The following is a 17,411-nucleotide window of genomic DNA, read 5'->3' on the forward strand; positions in this document are numbered from 1 at the left end:
TTCCCCTGAAGCCTGTGGAGAGAAAATGGTGAAGTAAGTTGTCCCCCTGCAGCCCACGGTGTACCATGGTGGAGCAGGTTTCATCGCTGAAGACCATGGAGGAGACCACAATGGAGCAGGTGAACTTTCACTGAAGGAGGCTGCGGCCTGTGTAGGACCCCTGCCAGAGCAGATTCCGGGCCAGACCTGTAGCCCGTGGAGAGGAGCCCATGCATGAGCAGGTGACATGGCAGGAGCTGCTGCCCATGGGGGATCCAGGTTGGAGCAGTTTTCTCCTGGTGGATGGACCCCGTAGTACAGACCCATATCTGGAGTGGTTCTTGAAGAGTTGCTGGCTGTGGGAAGCCTGCACAGGATCAGTTTGGGAAGGACTGCATTCTGTGGGAGGGACCCCACGTTGGAGCAAGGGAAGACAGTGACTGAGAAGGAGCAGCGGAGATAAAGTGCTATAGACTGACTGCAACCCCCATTCCCCCGTTCCCCTGTGCCGCTCAGGGGGAGGAGGTGGAAGAGGACAGATAGAGGGAAGGTGTTTTTGTTTCTTTTTTTTGTTTCTCACTTCTTTAGCTTTTAATAATAGGCAATATATTTTACTTATCTCCCTACTCTGAGTCTGTTTTGCCCATCACAATAATTGTTGAGAGATCTCCCCGTTCTTATCTCAACCCTTGAGCCCTTTGCATCATATTTTCTCCCCCTTTCCCTTTGAGGAGGGGGAGTGAGAGAGCAGCTGAAGTGGAGCTTGGCTGCCCACCTGGGTAAAGACACCACCGCAGGCTGCTGGAACTGTAGCTCAGAAAGGCTCATGAGCATCATTCAGCTGACTACCTTGGAAGGTCAGCCTAGCTGCTGCTGTGTCAAACATGTTCAGATCTTTGAAGCTACATAGGTAGCTTCATAGGTACATAGGTAAGTATTTAATTAATTTAGACATCTCAGAAAGTAGGAAGACTGGATGGCTGTTTAGGGTTTAATTCACCTGAAGGTGAAGACTTGTAAACTTTAAGCAACCTTGATCCCACTTTTCTTGCTTTTTCCATCTTTCCTATTGTCTAATACACTTTTAACAGAACAACAAAATAAAACATTTGATAAAAATGCAAGTTTTTGCATATTTTTTGCCTCCCCTGTATGTTTTAAAAAGGCTGTATCATTCAATAATTAAAAAAAAAAAAAAAATCCACCCTTACACACTGCTAGATTCTTTGGTATTAGGATTTTTTTTTTTTTGTGTGTGTGTGTGTGTGTGTGGAGCTTGTACAATGTTCATAAACACAAGATTACATCTTCATTCCCTTTCAGGCTCCCTCACTTCCATTAAGAATATGTATATTATTAGGTTAGTGATATGTATGGTCAATGTAAGTATGTGGGTTATAAGTCTGAAGAATGCTAGTTTTTTGCTATTAATATGTTTTATATTTCCTTTGATGATATAATTTTTTGTTTGTTTTCCTGGCAAAGTGAGAAAAGGATGTATCTATGGAAGCAATGGGGATTTGTCTGTTGAGCTTAATGGACAATATGTTACTTTCTGCAGTAGTTCTCCTTTACCATATGGCACACTCAAATGCTGGACTCTCTTCAGGTGGAGTTTTGTTTTTTTTTTTTTAATAGTTCCATGTATCAGAAGTGCCAGAAACTCTCAAGTGTTTGTTGATCTGGAGTACATACAGCCAATGACACTGTTTTGTTTTATTTTATTAAGGTAGTGTGATATTTATGGGATATAAATTTTTTCTGCACATCTGGTATAAATGCTTGCAGAAATTATATTTGAAGTAGGTCCAGACACCTCAGACTTACAGAAAACATTGTATTTTCCTATTTATTTTTCCATCAATTCTACTTGCAGTTGCTTGAGGGATAGCTAGACCTCTGAAGATAATCTATGCTTTTGTGCCTCAGTTTCTTATGAGAAGAGAGAGAGAGAGAGAATGCTTTAATTTTTTTTTTTTCAATTTTGAAATACATGAAAAAGGTATCCTGTAATAAACATATGCTATGAATTACAAAACAGATTACTCATCATAAAAGTCTCTTTGGCTACCTGTTACTATCCCTCTTGAAGCTAGGACAACATTATGTAACATTGTGGTTTTTGCTATTATTGATTTTCTCTCTTTTCATTTGCTCTTCATTTTTCCTCATACTCCTTCCTAGCACAGCTATGTATGAACCCTTTTTTTTTTTTTTTTTTTTTTTTCTATGCTGCTGTGATTTGCAGTGACTTCAACAGTAAAGGTATTTGGGAAAAAAATAATGATTCAGTGTAGTTTTATTTTTGCTCTTGACTTTATAATTAAAAACAAACTTGCAATGTTAGTTTTGCTAGGTAGGATTCATATCTTAATAGTCACATTATCATCTGTTTGATTTTCCATCACTTCTTGCTTTTCTTTTGATCATACAGCTATCCATTTTAGCATAACTTTTAGTAGAATAAAATAGACATATAAATCAAATAGAAGTTTTTCTAATTTCAGTTTAATTTACCTGAGACTGTTGACTGTTTCTTTTTAAATTCTGGCCATTTCCACCCTTGTTTTCTATTGTACTGAACAATATTTTATATTAAATCTACAAGAATTTTATTTAAGAATTTCTGTAATCTCTCCTTAACTTTGACAGTAACTCTATATGTGGTCCTGGGCAAATTAATTAAAGTTCTTACTTCAGTTACTGGCAAGATCGCAGTGAAGACTCAAGTGAAGACAATAAATACACACATGTAAACACTAATAAAACTTAAAGGTTTTGTAGCTATTGCACATGAACAGGCCTACATTTCATTTGTTGACTTCATGAAGATATTAGTATGCAGACTCATGGAATACTGACTTTCAAAATATTCAGAGCTTTATTTCAAGGGTGAAAACAAGGCAGAATTTTGCAGGCAAGTCTGGAAGCTTCTGCTTCACAGTTGATTTGATATCAGACCTGTGCAGACTGGTGTTTATGTGCTGCACTTGTGATCTTTTGATAGGTTTATGCACAAAAAGTCAGAGAGTAAGAGGTATGGCTTGGCTACTTTAAATCAGCTGAACTAGGTTTGTTGCTGATGGCATTATAAATATGGACATAGAGCAGAGGATTTCCTACTAGCTTACAATGATCCAGATTTGGGCTTTCTGGAAGTTAATGGTGAAGTGAAGGAAAATAAACAAACAAACAAAAACAGAATAATTTATTGTCCTGGTTCCAGTTAGGACAGAGTTAAGTAGCTCATAGTAGCTGGTAGGGTGCTATGTTTTGGATTAGGATGAGAAGAGCGCTGATAACATGCTGATGTTTTAATTGTTGCAGAGCAGTGTTTACACCAGGCCAAGGACTTTTCGGCTTCTTGCTCTGTCCTGCCAGCGAGCAGGCTGGGGGTGCAGCAGGAGCTGGGAGGGGACAGACCCAGGACAGCTGACCCAAACTGGCCAAAGGGGTATTCCATACCATCTGATGTCATGCTAAACAATATATAGGGGTGGCTGGCCGGGGTGGGGGGGCCGGCTGCTCGGGAATAGGCTGGGCATCGGTCAGCGGGTGGTGAGCAATTGCATTGTGCATCACTTGTTTTCTTACACATTATTATTGTTAATACTATTACCATTATCACTATTATTATTATTATTGTTATTATTATTTTCCTGTCTTAATAAACTGTCTTTATCTCAACTCACAGGCTTCACTTTCCCGTTTCTCTCCCCCATCCCAGAGAGGGAGGGGGGAGGGTGAGCGAACGGCTGTGTGGTGTTTAGCTGCCAGCCGGGTTAAACCACAACATTTATAAGAAAGCTACAGCTTGTTATTTGTTGTGTCTAGAAATGCACCTAAGCAGGTTATATTGGGACATAAATATGAAGGCACAGAAGATCAGTAAAAAAATATATTCAGGTGTGAGCAATTAAGCTACTGAGTTTCTCAGTGCTAATTTATTTTTCTTTTATATCCAGACAGAGAGTATGGACAGAGAGTATGGATTGCACACCAAATATAAATAATAATAATAATAAAAAAATTAAGACATCTATATGTATTATTTTGTGAGATCTTCTGATCATCTTAGCAGTTTTCTATCAGAGTAACTAAATCTCATAAGTTTTAATGAGTCTTAATTTAATATAATACTTTATAAAGGTAATTTTATTAACGATTCTTATAACATTAACAGAGAGAAGCACTATCATGATACAACACTTATTCAATTTACTAGAAAGTGCAAATGCAAAGCTTGCATTTTGCTGTTTTTCAGGAATATCAGTGCTGACTGTTCTTCTGTTTTTTTTTTTAATATTCACTACAAGGGGAGCCTTTTTACTAAGCAGTGGTAAAATTGCCAGCAATACTTTCAATGGATAGCTGCCTTTCGAGTGAAGATGAAAAACTGGAAATGTTTTTAGTTTTTCATAAATTAAAAAAAAAAAAAAAAGGAGCTTTAAAAAATATATATATTTATTCTTCAGTGTAGTGAACTACACAGGAACCTCTAAATTGTCCAAGGTACAATTTTCCAAAATAATTTCTAGCTTTTATTTTAATTAAAAACACAAGTCAGCAATGTGAAAATGTAAATCTAAGACTGATACAGGCATACTTAGAGAATGAATAATAAACAGCTTTATAGACTACTAAATTAAATATTTTTATCAGAACTTGACTCTTTTACAAAACAGTTCAAATTTGATTTCCTGAGTCACAGTTTTCATCACAACAGTTAGATGTATTAAAGTCAAGGGGAAAAAATGGGGAAAAAATATCTACTTGCCTGAATCAGGAAATGAAATCATCTGGTCTATTCCTTTACTACAGAGACTATCCATTACTCCTAGGTGCCTCTCCAGAAAAGCACAGTTCTTCTGGTCCTTGACAGATGCATTGGGATACCCATCATAACTAGACATGTTCTTTGTGCAGTGCTGTTCAGATCAAATTTTTGTCACCATGCTTATAACCCCTTTGCTAGCTGAAATAATTAAATAGTCTAAAAGTTGTAACAATGTGCCATCAATGACCTAGTATCCTATTTCAAAAGATGAGGAGGCACAGACCCTGTGTTTTTTTAGTCTTAGGACTGCTGCTCTGTGCCAGGGAGGTGCTTCAAATGGACAATGAAAAGAATCCATATGCCTGTAGTTCTGATACTTTAGTGGTGCAGTTAAATTCCTTCCTTTCAAGACCTTTCTTAATGCTTTGTGATTGGAATGGATCAGTGCAACACTTTGCTTTTCAGCCAATTTGTCTGACTAGATACCGTTTTCTTGCTATTTCTGCCTTATTGTGTGACAGGATAGCAAAGTTTACAAGTATTACAGTGTTTACAACCTTGTTTAAATGTGGGAGCTGTGGGGATACAGAATGGTTACAAACAATAACAATACAATAAATGTAACGATACAATAATTGTACAATAGTTACAAACTATTACAGTGTTTACAACCTTGCTTAAATGTGGGAACTATGGGGATACAGAAAATGCACAGCACACACTTATTCCTTTATCTGTGTAAGCTACTGAAGGAAGGTGAAAAATGCAGTAGAATGGGAAGGGGAACATGGGAGATGTCAGTTAAAAGAAAGAAGCTAAAACCTCATTAGTTCCTCTCATATTTCCCTGTGGCAAGTTCAGAGTATCTTCTGCTTCTCTTACTTGGCATGCAAGTCCATTCTTCACAAAAGCAGAAAGTACAGAAAGGCCCAGGCAGGGCTGCATCAATACAGGCAACACTTATACACAGGGTGCCTTAATAACAAGTAAAAACAAAATAAATTTAGGGAAAGGCAATTAATAAATGAGTGACAAAATCTAAAACGGGAGCTGACATAAAAAATGTAAATGAACAGAGACTGAAAAGAGACAGGGAGAAAAACAAACAGATAAAAAGCAAACAAAACCAAACAAAACTTACTGGAGAGGAAAGAAAATGGAAACTACTTTATTATTATTATTATTATTATTGAAAAAATGTTAGGAAAGACAACTTCACAAGCAGGAATGACATCAGAAATTGTTCAATTCTTTCCACGAATCAGGTGAGATGGCTGGATTTATAAATGAATTTGGCATAATTCTTTTGAAAGTAATTCAAAAAAAATTCATAAGATTTCCATTTCACTAAGTGAAAACTCAAGTCTTTCTAATGAATACTGGGCATGAAATAAAATTTTCCTCACAGTGTTGTTTATTAAACCTTCTACATTTTTTTTCTCTCTCCGTGTTGTTTTTTTTTTTTTTTTTCTGCCACTACTTGGTTCACAAAAGTTTGAACGGGAAAATCTCAGAACTTTCTTTATTACTGAAAGAACTGCACAAATTTGAAGCAGGAATGTGGGATGATTTTTGCAATCTCAACTTTTGGTTCACCTTAATATGTTAAATGGACCCCAAGAAAGGTTTTGACTCATGCACAGGTAGTACATAGTTCAAGGAATTTTACCTCCTATAAGCCCTTCTTCTAACAAAACTAACAAACTCTTAAAATAAATAAATAAATAAATAAAGTATCATTTAAATAATGCATGCTGAATTATAATTCTTTTGATTTTTCAAAATAAAGATTTTTTATTGGAAAGGCTTTAAATAAATTACTTATAAAACAATGTTACAATCAGTTATAATGCTGGCTCTTTTTTTCTTTTTTTTTTTTTTCTTTTTTTCCTTTTTATCTGGATAAATCACAATTTCAAAATGATATTTCTAGTTAAAAAAATGAATGCTGTTTAGGCATGAATGTAAAACTATGCCTTGGTCTGCTTAAAAATAAATAAATAAATAAATAAAATAAAAAAGACTGAGGAGGTCACTTGATTTTAATACAAAATCTTGCTCTTTAAGAGAAAAACTACAGTAAAGAGATTCACATATTCACATCCTGATAGAGACAGAGATCCTTGCACTTGTATGTGAAATGTGGAGAGTAGAGGGGAAGGAAAAAGAGAAAAAGAGCTATGGCCAGAAAGCTTTTTTAATTCAAGTAGATACTTAAATTGTGTTCATATTTTTTTTTTTTTTTTTTTTTCATATTATTGTTATTAATCCATTCACCTAAATGCTACTTGGAAACTTAAAATACTTTTCAAATACTTACTATGATTCATCTTACCTGAGTTCAGTTCTCAGAATGTGTTATTCATTTAAACTTATATGTGTACCAGAGAGCTTATATGTGTACCAGAGTCGTTTCTGGAAAGTAATTAACTTAGATAGATCATCAAGGCAGGTATGAACAAAATTCTGGAAGTTTGTTTATCCAGTATTTGTATAGGGGTCTCAAATCAAACATACAGATATTAAGATCTAGTGCCATTTATGATGTCCCATTGTATCTGGGTTATCATCACAGAACTGACAAGTATGAAACAGGGCTTATAGGAATCTCATATTTCTGAAGAGGTAACAAGATAGCAGATGGAATACACTAAAACACTTCAGCTGTCACTAGACCCCTATCTATGGGAAATTAAGTGAATCCAAAAAGCCTAGATAACTAAAACAGAGCAAATGCTCCAGGGGTGGGATTAACTAAATCAGATTTGTTCATATTCATTTTGGGTGTCCACAGCAGTACTTTGACATGTGACATCTAAGTTATCATTATAGTCAATAGGGATCTAAGCTTCACCTCACTGATGACATTTAAGAGATTCTTTAGCATATCTCACTTGGCTTCCAGTTGCTACTCCAGAAAGATTTAGATCTCCCATAGGTTTTCTGTCCTAATTCATAGTTCAATATAAATAACTTCATTATCCTAGGGTACCTCAGATAACGATTCACATTGATTTTTGGGCAACTAAGTTTATCCCTAGATATCTATTATAAACAAGGAAAGTTTATGACACCAGTTTATGTACACTTGTAGACATCAAATCTAGTTATCATAATCTGGAGTTGAATACTGCCTTAAATGTGTACATTTAAATTCATTTGAAAGGGAAGGTGCCTTGTCTCCTCCACAGATTGGCTCTTAGAGTAGAAAAGGTGAAAAGAGTAATTGTTAACATTTTTCTGAAAAGGTGATTCCTGAAGTACAAGGATGACAACAATACTGAGTGCAAATACCAGATTAAGTTTATGACCGGTGCTTTTATCATTTCATAAGTGAGTGTTACACAGAAAATGACAAAATGAAACACAAACTTAAAGCAGCCCTCAGAGCTGATAACCAGCAACTCAGGAACATAAACAACAAGATGGGTTTTACATAAAACAACTCTGAGAGCAAATAAATCAACATCAAGTCCATCCGCTTTTAGACAAATAATAATAATAATAAATAATAATAATAATAATAAATTGTAAACAAATTTGTTTTCTCTAACATGCTTTTGTCAGACCTATCATTTTCACAACACTTCAAGGCCCATGTTGGGCACCAAAAAGGACTTCTGTGGTTTAACCCAGAAGGTAGCTCGGCACTAGGCAGTCATTCAGGTGATTGTACTGGGACTGGCTGGGATATTAACTTTCCCTACAGCAGCCCATACAGTGCTGTGCTCTGCACTCATAGCTAAAACAGCAATGGTATCACACCAGTGTTGTGTCTGCTGCTGAGCAGTGCTGGCACAGCATCAGGACTCTCTCTAACCCCCCTAGGGGTGGGCAAAAATGTGAGAAAAGAAACATTACCAGGGCAGCTGACCTAAACCAACCAAAGGGATATTCCGTACCATATGATATCACACTCAGCAATAAAAGGTGGAAAAAGGAAGAAATGTGGGGGGGTGGGCTCTCGTTGTGAAAACATCTGTCCTCCCGAACACCAGCTACATGTGTTGAGGCCCTGCTTCAAGGACGTGGTCAAGCATCGCTCATTTGTGGGAAGTAGAGAGTAATATCTTTCCTCTGCACTTCCACACAGCCTTTACTTGTTTTGTTTTGTTTAGTTTTTCCCTTTCCCCCTCCCTTTTCCCCTTTCCCTTTTTTTTCCCTTTAGTTAAATTGTTTAATTAATAATAATCTTTCCATAATAATTATTATTTTTCCCTTTAATTAAATTACCCTTATCTCAACCCGTGAGTTGTTCTTTCCTTTACTTCTTCCCCTCTTCTTCTAAGGAGGGGAAGTGAGAGGACAGTTGTGGTGTTCATCTGCCTAGCATGGTAAAACCACCACAGTGATGTGGCCCAGTTAGCATGGGTTTATCAAAGACAGGTCCTGCTTGATGAATCTGATCCCATTCTACAAGGCAACACACTCGGTGGATGAGGGAAACGTTGTAGATGTGGTCTACCTACACTTCAGTGTGGCTTTTGACACCATTTTCCACGTCATTCTCCCAAAGCTGTCTGCTCAAGGCTTGGATGGGTGTACACTTCTTTGGGCTAAAAATTGGCTGGGTGGCCGGGCCCAAAGGGTTGTGGTAAATGGAGTTAAATGCAGTTGGAGGCTGGTCACTAGTGTTGTCCCCCAAGGCTCAGTACTGGGGCCATTTCTCTTCAATATCTTTATCAATGATCTGGATGAGGGGGTTGAGTGCACCCTCAGTAAGTTTGCATATGACACCAAGTTAGGAGTGTTAATCTGCTCGAGGGCAGGAAGGCTCTGCAGAGGGATCTAGATAGGCTGAACCAATGGGTCAAGGCCAAGAGTAAGAGATTCAACACGGCTAATTGCTGGGTCCTGTACTAGGGGCGCAACAACCCCATTCAGTGTTACGGGCTGGGGGAAGAGTGGCTGAAAAGCAGCCTGGTGGGAAAGGGAGCTGGGGGTATTGGTGAATAGCTGGCTGAATGTGAGCTAGCAGTGTGCTCAGGTGGTCAAGAAGGCCAACAGCATCCTGGCTTGTATCAGGAATAGTATGGTCAGCAGGTCTAGGGAAGTGATTTTCCCTCTGTACTTGGTGGTCCTGGCGAGGCCACACCTTGAGTTCAGCGTTCAGCTCTGGGGTCCCCAATATAAGAAGGACATGGACCTATTAGAATGAGTCCAGAGGAGGGCCACAGGGATTATCAAGGGGCTGGAGCACCTCTACGATGAAGACAGGTTAAGAGAGTTGGGGTTGTTCAGCCTGGAGAAGAGAAGGCTCCAGGGAGAACTTACAGAATGGAATCATAGAATGGCTCAAGTTGGAAGGGATCTTAAAGATCATATAACTCCAATCAGAGCCCTGTTACAGGCTGGTCAAGATAATCAGACCCTATAGATGATTTGGGACTCCAATATCATTAATATATATCTTCACACAGCAGAGCAGAGGACTCTGTAGACCAAAATATGACTTCAAATCTGTTTTCTATTGAATTAATAAATATTTAAAATAATAATAAATATATATGTAAATATATATATTTTGCTGTAATCAAGATAAGTCCAGAAGACTTTTTATTCTAATACTGACACACAAAACAAAAGATAATTTAGCAAATTATCATATCTGAACAGCCAGTTTAACTTTTAAATGTTTTCTTTTTTTAGTCCCTGATTACATTAATGGTACTAACAAATAACTTCTTTTTTTTTTTTTTTTCTCTGAAGACACAATAGGTGGATCAAAATAAGTCTAAATCAGCTACAGAGGAGAGTTGAAGGACTATAGATCCCCTGCTTTTTGTTTATGCAATCAGAAACCTGGCTATATTGTGCTGCAATTCCCTATGTCTTATGCACAAAGTAGCCTTTTTCTCTGAAATGAAGGCCTAGTAAGAAAGAATGGGGAAAACAGAGGAAAGTAGATTTGGCACATGCATGGGTCCTGTGGTTTAGGCACAGTTTCACATTTTGTATGCACCTAAAATAATAGAATCACAGAATCAGAGAATGGCAGAGGTTGGAAGGCACTTCTAGAGGTCATCTAATCCAGCCCAATGGCCAAGCAGGATCACATAGAGCACATTGCACAGGATGGCATCCAGGCAGATTTCGAATATCTCCAGAGAAGGAGACTCCACAGCCTCTATGGGCAACCTGTTCTAGAGCTCTGTCACACTCACGGTAATGAAATGCCCTCTCATATTCAGCCAGAACTTCCTGTGCTTCCGTCTGTTCCCATTGCATCTCTTCCTCTCCCTGGGCACAACTAAAAAGAGACCGGCTCCATCCTCTTAACACCCTCCCCTCAGATGTTTATACACACTGATGAGGGCTCCGTCTTCTCTTTTCCAGGCTAAACAGGCCCAGTTCTTTCAGCCTGTGCTTGTACAACATATGCTCCAGTCCTCTAATCATCTTAGTGGCCCTCCTCTGAACTTGCTCCAGTAGTTCTATGTCCCTTTTGTACTGGGGAGCCCAGAACTGGACACAATACTCCAGGTGTGACGTCACCGGGACTGAGAAGAGGGAGAGGATCACCTCCCTTGACCTGCTGGCAACACTCTTCTAAATGCACCCCAGGATGCCATTGGCCTTCTTGGCCTCAAGGATACATTGCTGATTCCTGGTCAGCCTGCTGTCCACCAGGACTTCCAGGTCCCTGTCTGCAGAGCTGCTCTTCAAGCAGGTCAGCCCCCAGCCTGTACTGGTGCTTGGGGTTATTTATCCCTAGGTGCAGGACCCTGCACTGGCCCTTGTTGAACTTCATGAGGTTGCTCTCGGCCCATCTCTCCAGCCTGTTGAGGTTCCTCTGAATGGCAGCACAGCCCTCTGGGGTATCAACCATTCCTCCAAGCTTTTTGCCATCAGCAAACTTGCTGAGGGTGCGCTCCGTTCCATTGTCCTGGTCATTAATAAATTAAACAACGCTGGACCCAGTACTGACCCCTGGAGGACATTGCTTGCTACAGGCCTCCAACTAGATTCTGCTCCACTGAGCACAACTCTCTGAGCTCTGCCATCCAGCCGATTATCAAACCACTTCACTGTCCACTTATCCAGGCCACACTTCCTGAGCTTGTCTATGAGGATGTTATGGGAGACAGTGTCAAAAGCCTTGCTGAAGTCAAGGTAGACCACCTCCACTGCTCTCCCGTCATCTACCCAGCCAGTCATCTCATCATAGAAGGCTATCATACTGGTTAAGCATGATTTCCCCTTGATAAATACATGCTGACTATTCTTGATCACCTTCTTATCCTCCACATGCTTGAAGATGAACTCCAGGTTAAGCTGTCCCATCACCTTTCCAGGGACAGAGGTGAGGCTGACTGGCCTGTAGTTGCCTGGGTCCTCCTTCATGCCCTTTCTGAAGAATGATGTGACATTGGCTTTCTCCCAGTCCTCAGGCACCTCTCCTGTTCTCCACAAAAAGTGAAGATGTTGTAGGACTGATTAATTAGCATATTTAATGTACACTTATATTCAGTAGTGATCGATAGTTTTGACTGTACTTATTTTCTGTTTCCTCTCCTCCCTCCCTTCTCAATTTATTCTTATTTCTTTATTACCCTTTTATTTTTTCCATTCCAGATGTTTTTCCATTTCCACCAATGTGTTCATTCTCCTGTTTAAAATGTTTGAAATTCTCATTTTGAAGATAGTGACCACATAGTTTGCCCCACTTGTTTCAAGTATATTATTCAAAAGTAAGTTCAGATGGTACACTACCTAAGACAGAAAAGAAATAAAATACAGGAAATTATACAAGATGATTATGTTGTCAATTGAGTAAAAATACTGGCTTCACATGGCTTCTTTTTTATGAGGAGAAGCACTATACTTTACTCTGACATTAAGTATTTTTCTAGATATTACTAAAGAAATGTGTCTAAACATAAAAAAAAGAAAATCCTTCAGAATAAGGATAAACCCCTTGCAAAGGCATTAGAACTATTATTGTGAGGTACAAAAGCCATATCTTTGCAGTAATAACAATAATCCTGTGATGAGTTTTCTAGTTTTTTACTGTATATATCGAATAGATTATGCCTCAATAAGCCTCCAGTATAACACATACCTAGAAATAAATTAATGCATAGCCTTGGAATTGTATAAACCACAAAATTCCTAGATTAAGTTCCTATTGAACACATATAAATGTAATTATTTTTTAATTTGTACCCTTCATTTCGGAGAATGGCATCTCAACACTTTCACATTAGTTCCCACTTATTAGCCTGTCAGCTCCAAAAAAAAACTGTCATAAAAGATGATACTCCAGACAACCTAGTCAAAATGGCAACATTTAAAAATTATTCCTCCAGGATAAGCAAACAAATAATTAAACTCAAAGGTGCCAGTAAAATTTGTATCTGTATTCTCTACTATGAATCTTAAGCTCCTATGAAAATATGATCAATTTTTTCTTGCGATAAGGATCCTAGAATTTTAGAGAAGGATATAGCACGTTACAGAAGCTCTTTCAAAAGATGACAAGTGATGTCACATGGAAACTCTCTAATACATAGTGTTCTACATCCCTGCTTCACAATTACAACATTATTTTATGTTTTACAGGTATGTCCATTTTTACAGGATTGTCGTCCTGTCTTTAACTGAATGAGATTTTGTTCACTTCTATTTTAACATGGATGTCAGTTGGCTAAAATCCTGCTCCTCTCTGGAGGCATTTATGAGACTCAGGGCTACAAATTACACTGACTCACTTGAATTTTACAGTAATATATATTCATTTAATACATTTCCCAATTAAGAAGGAGAAAATTAATTTAGGTGTTGAAATGTTGGTAGATAGGATTTTTGTTTGACTGATTTTTGGTAGCACATGTCAACAAAACTAGATTTCAATCAAGTAGTAATTTACCACATGAAATACAGCTACTCTTTTTTAAACAATCTAAAATGATTTAAAATCCCCAGCTGTTGAACAGATGTACCAATTAACAGTCTTATCATAAAATTATATCATCATATTATTGTTCATTGTTTTCTGCTCAAGTACTGTTATATTCCTAATCCTAATTCTATATTACTTAATGCCAAAATTTCTAGTGACTAGGAGGGACACAATTGTCAGGTCTACGCGTATGCATAATATCACAGAATCACAGAATTGTAGGGGTTGGAAGGGACCTCAAGAGATCATCAGGTACAACCCCCCTGCCAAAGCAGGTTCCCTAGAGCAGGCTGCCCAGGGAGGTGTCCAGACAAGCCTTGAATATCTCCAGAGAAGGAGACTCCACAACCTCCCTGGGCAGCCTGTTCCAGTGCTCTGTCACCCTCACTGTGAAGAAGTTCTTTCTCATGTTGGTGCAGAAGTTCCTGTGCTCAATTTTGTGGCCATTGCCCCTTGTTCTGTCCCCACAAACCACTGAAAGGAGGTTGGCCAAATCCCTCTGTCTCCCATACTTAAGATATTTGTAAACATTGATAAGATCCCCTCTCAGTCTTCTCTTCTCAAGGCTGAACAGACCCAGGTCTCGCAGCCTTTCCTCACAAGGCAGATGTTCCAGGCCCCATATCATCTTTGTGGCCCTCTGCTGGACTCTTTCCAGGAGATCCCTGTCTTTTTTTGCACTGGGGAGCCCAGAACTGGACACAGTACTCTAGGTGAGGCCTGACCAGGGCAGAGTAGAGGGGGAGGATCACCTCCCTTGACCTGGTGGCCACGCTCCTTTTAATGCACGCCAGGATCCCGTTGGCCTTCTTGGCCACCAGGGCACACTGCTGGCTCATGGTCAACATATCATCCACCAGGACCCCCCAGGTCCTTCTCCTCAGAGCTCCTCTCCAGCAGGTCATCCCCCAGCCTGTACTGATACATGCGGTTGTTCTTTCCCAGGTGCAGGACTCTACACTCGCTCTTGTTAAACTTCATTTGTTTTTTTCCTGCCCAGCTCTCCAGCCTGTCCAGGTCTCGCTGAATGGCAGCACAGCCTTCTGGTGTGTTGGCCACTCCTCCCAGCTTTGTATTATCGGTGTACTTGCTGAGGGTGGACATCATTCCCTCACCAACGTCATCGATGAAGATGTTGAGCAAGACTGGACCCAGCACCGATCCCTGGGGAACACCGCTAGTCACAGGTCTAATATGTTTCAAATGCAAATCATTGTGATGGAATCTTCTGTATGTTATGATTTATACAGAGATATTTCTTTTGATATCGTGAAGTCCTTCAAGCATCATTGTCAGATAAGTCGAGCAACATTCTCATTTCACCAAGTCACGGCAAGAGATGAGTATTATAAAGAAGGTGGCCAGTAACATTTTACTGTACATTGTACCTACTACATTTCACAATTATAACCCTGACACATGACACTTGATACAATGTCAGATGCCACAATAAGAAAAGAATGCTCCTCACAGTAAGCTTCATGATAATTATTGGTATATTGTTTCATGAATGTTTAGAAAGTTCTGAAAACATTTTGCCCATTTATATTTTAATGCGTATCTCAAAAAACGTATTAGTCCACTAGGCAGTATACCACCATGTCAAGTATTTATTTTATATTTGGAAAATGCATCAGCATAATCTGAACTGCTATGCTCAGTAATATTATTTATGGGCAAAGAAGAAGCCCAACCTGTATGTACATAAAGCAAGGAATTTATTGTTAGTGTAAATGAAATCATAAGGGTCACATCACAGTTGGTCCAGATCTAATTGTTATGGAGAAGGAAAGAATAACAATGCAATGAAAACTGTTATAAACACATTTTTTTATTATTATTATTTTATACCCCTTTCACAGTTTTATGCTTACAATTTCACTGTCTCAGAGGGTCCTAAGGTTGGTGATTTGTACTTTGTGGTTGTGAAATGTTATGGAGAGTCAACAGCATCTGGCATATTCTGCCAAAAGATACACAATGTTCACAAAATCACTGAATGATTAAGGGGGAAAGGAACCTTTGGATGTCATCTGGTTCAACCCCCTGCTCAAGCAGGGACACCTAGAGCAACTCGCCCAGGATGATGCCCAGATGGCTCTGGAAGATCTCCAAAGAGATTCTCCACCACTTCTCTGGGCAATCTGTGCTAGTACTCCATCACATACACGTTAAAAAGTGCTTCAGTATGTTTAGATACATGTTATAGTTTAACCCGGCAGGCAACTAAGCACCACAAAGCTCACATTCCTCTCCCCTCTCCCTCCCAGTGGGATGGGGGAGAGAATCAGGAGGGAAAAAAAGTAAAAGCTTGTGGGTTGAGATAAAGACAGTTTAATAGGACAGAAAAGGGAGGGAAATTATTATTATTATATAATAATATAATAATGTTATTATTATATAATCATAATAAATATACAAAACAAGTGTTGCATAATACAATTGCTCACCACCCGCTGACTGATGCCCAGTCTGTCCCCAAGCAGTAGACCCCCCCGGCCTGGCCAGCCTCCTCACTGATAGGGCAGCATGAGAAGCTGAAAAGTCCTTGACTCTGTGTAAACACTTCTCTGCAACAACAAAAACATCAGTGTGTTACCAACATTATTTGTCATCCTAAATCCAAAACACAGCACCATACCAGCTACTAGGAGGAAAATTAACTCCATCTCAGCCAAAAACAGTACAATGGAACTTCTTGTGTTTCTGTTTGTGTCCATGGTGTCTTGTCCTGTCACTGGGCACCACTGAATAGAGGCTGGATTTCCATATTTGCAACTTCAGGTATTTATACACAGTGATAAGATCCCCCTCTGAGCCTCCTCTTCTCCATGCTGAACAGTCCTGACTCTGTTTCCTCATAGGAGAGGTGCTCCAGTTCCTTCATCAGCTTAGTGGCCCTACATTGGACTCTTTCCATTAAGTCTATGCCTGTCTTATAATGAGGAGCCTGGAACTGAGTGCATTACTTCAGTTGCAGCCTCACCAATGCTGAGAAGAGGGGAAGAATCATTTCTCTTGACCTGCTGGCAATATTTTGCCTAATGCAACCAATAATACTGTTAGTTTTCTTAGCAGCAAGGGCACATTCCCGACTCATGTTCAACTTGGTGTCTACCAGAACTCCAGGTCTTTTTTTTTTTTTTCTGCGAGGTATGTTAATAATCCAAAGCTAAATTTGTTGCAAACTAGAAGCAGACAATTATTTTGTTTATGTTTTCTTGATAAAAAGGAAACAAAGCCATAGAAGAACTTGGAATATACTTGTAGACATTAACATCTTCAGTCATATGAACTAAATCTACCTATTGTGTCAAATATCTTAGTCATCTTCACCCGCAAAATTAGCCATGCTTTCCACTAATATGTTGCTTTGAATATATGCTTAGCTGTACAAGCCTTTTTCAGAGAAGGAAAATCCTGACTGTACTACTTCTTAGAAATAAACAGATCAATTTGTCTGCTTACTCTCTAAATAATTCATGTGCCTGATACAGTTCAAGGCACTATTGTTTCTCATAAGCAGGCAAAGTACAGCTTTAAACAGAACAGATTATTTGAAATTATCATTCCATTGTCTTTCTTAAAATGAGTTCATATTTTGTGTTAAGAGACCTCAGCCAAAATTGAAAAACTGAACAAAATTATTTCCCACCTGTTTATAATATATACAAATATATATAATCTACACCATTAATTATATACAGACAGCTTAGTAACATTGATTTTCTTCCTCAGAATGCCATGAGACTG

The sequence above is a fragment of the Anser cygnoides genome, chromosome 1 (genome assembly GCF_040182565.1).
Source record: "Anser cygnoides isolate HZ-2024a breed goose chromosome 1, Taihu_goose_T2T_genome, whole genome shotgun sequence".
Taxonomy (NCBI): Eukaryota; Metazoa; Chordata; class Aves; order Anseriformes; family Anatidae; genus Anser; species Anser cygnoides.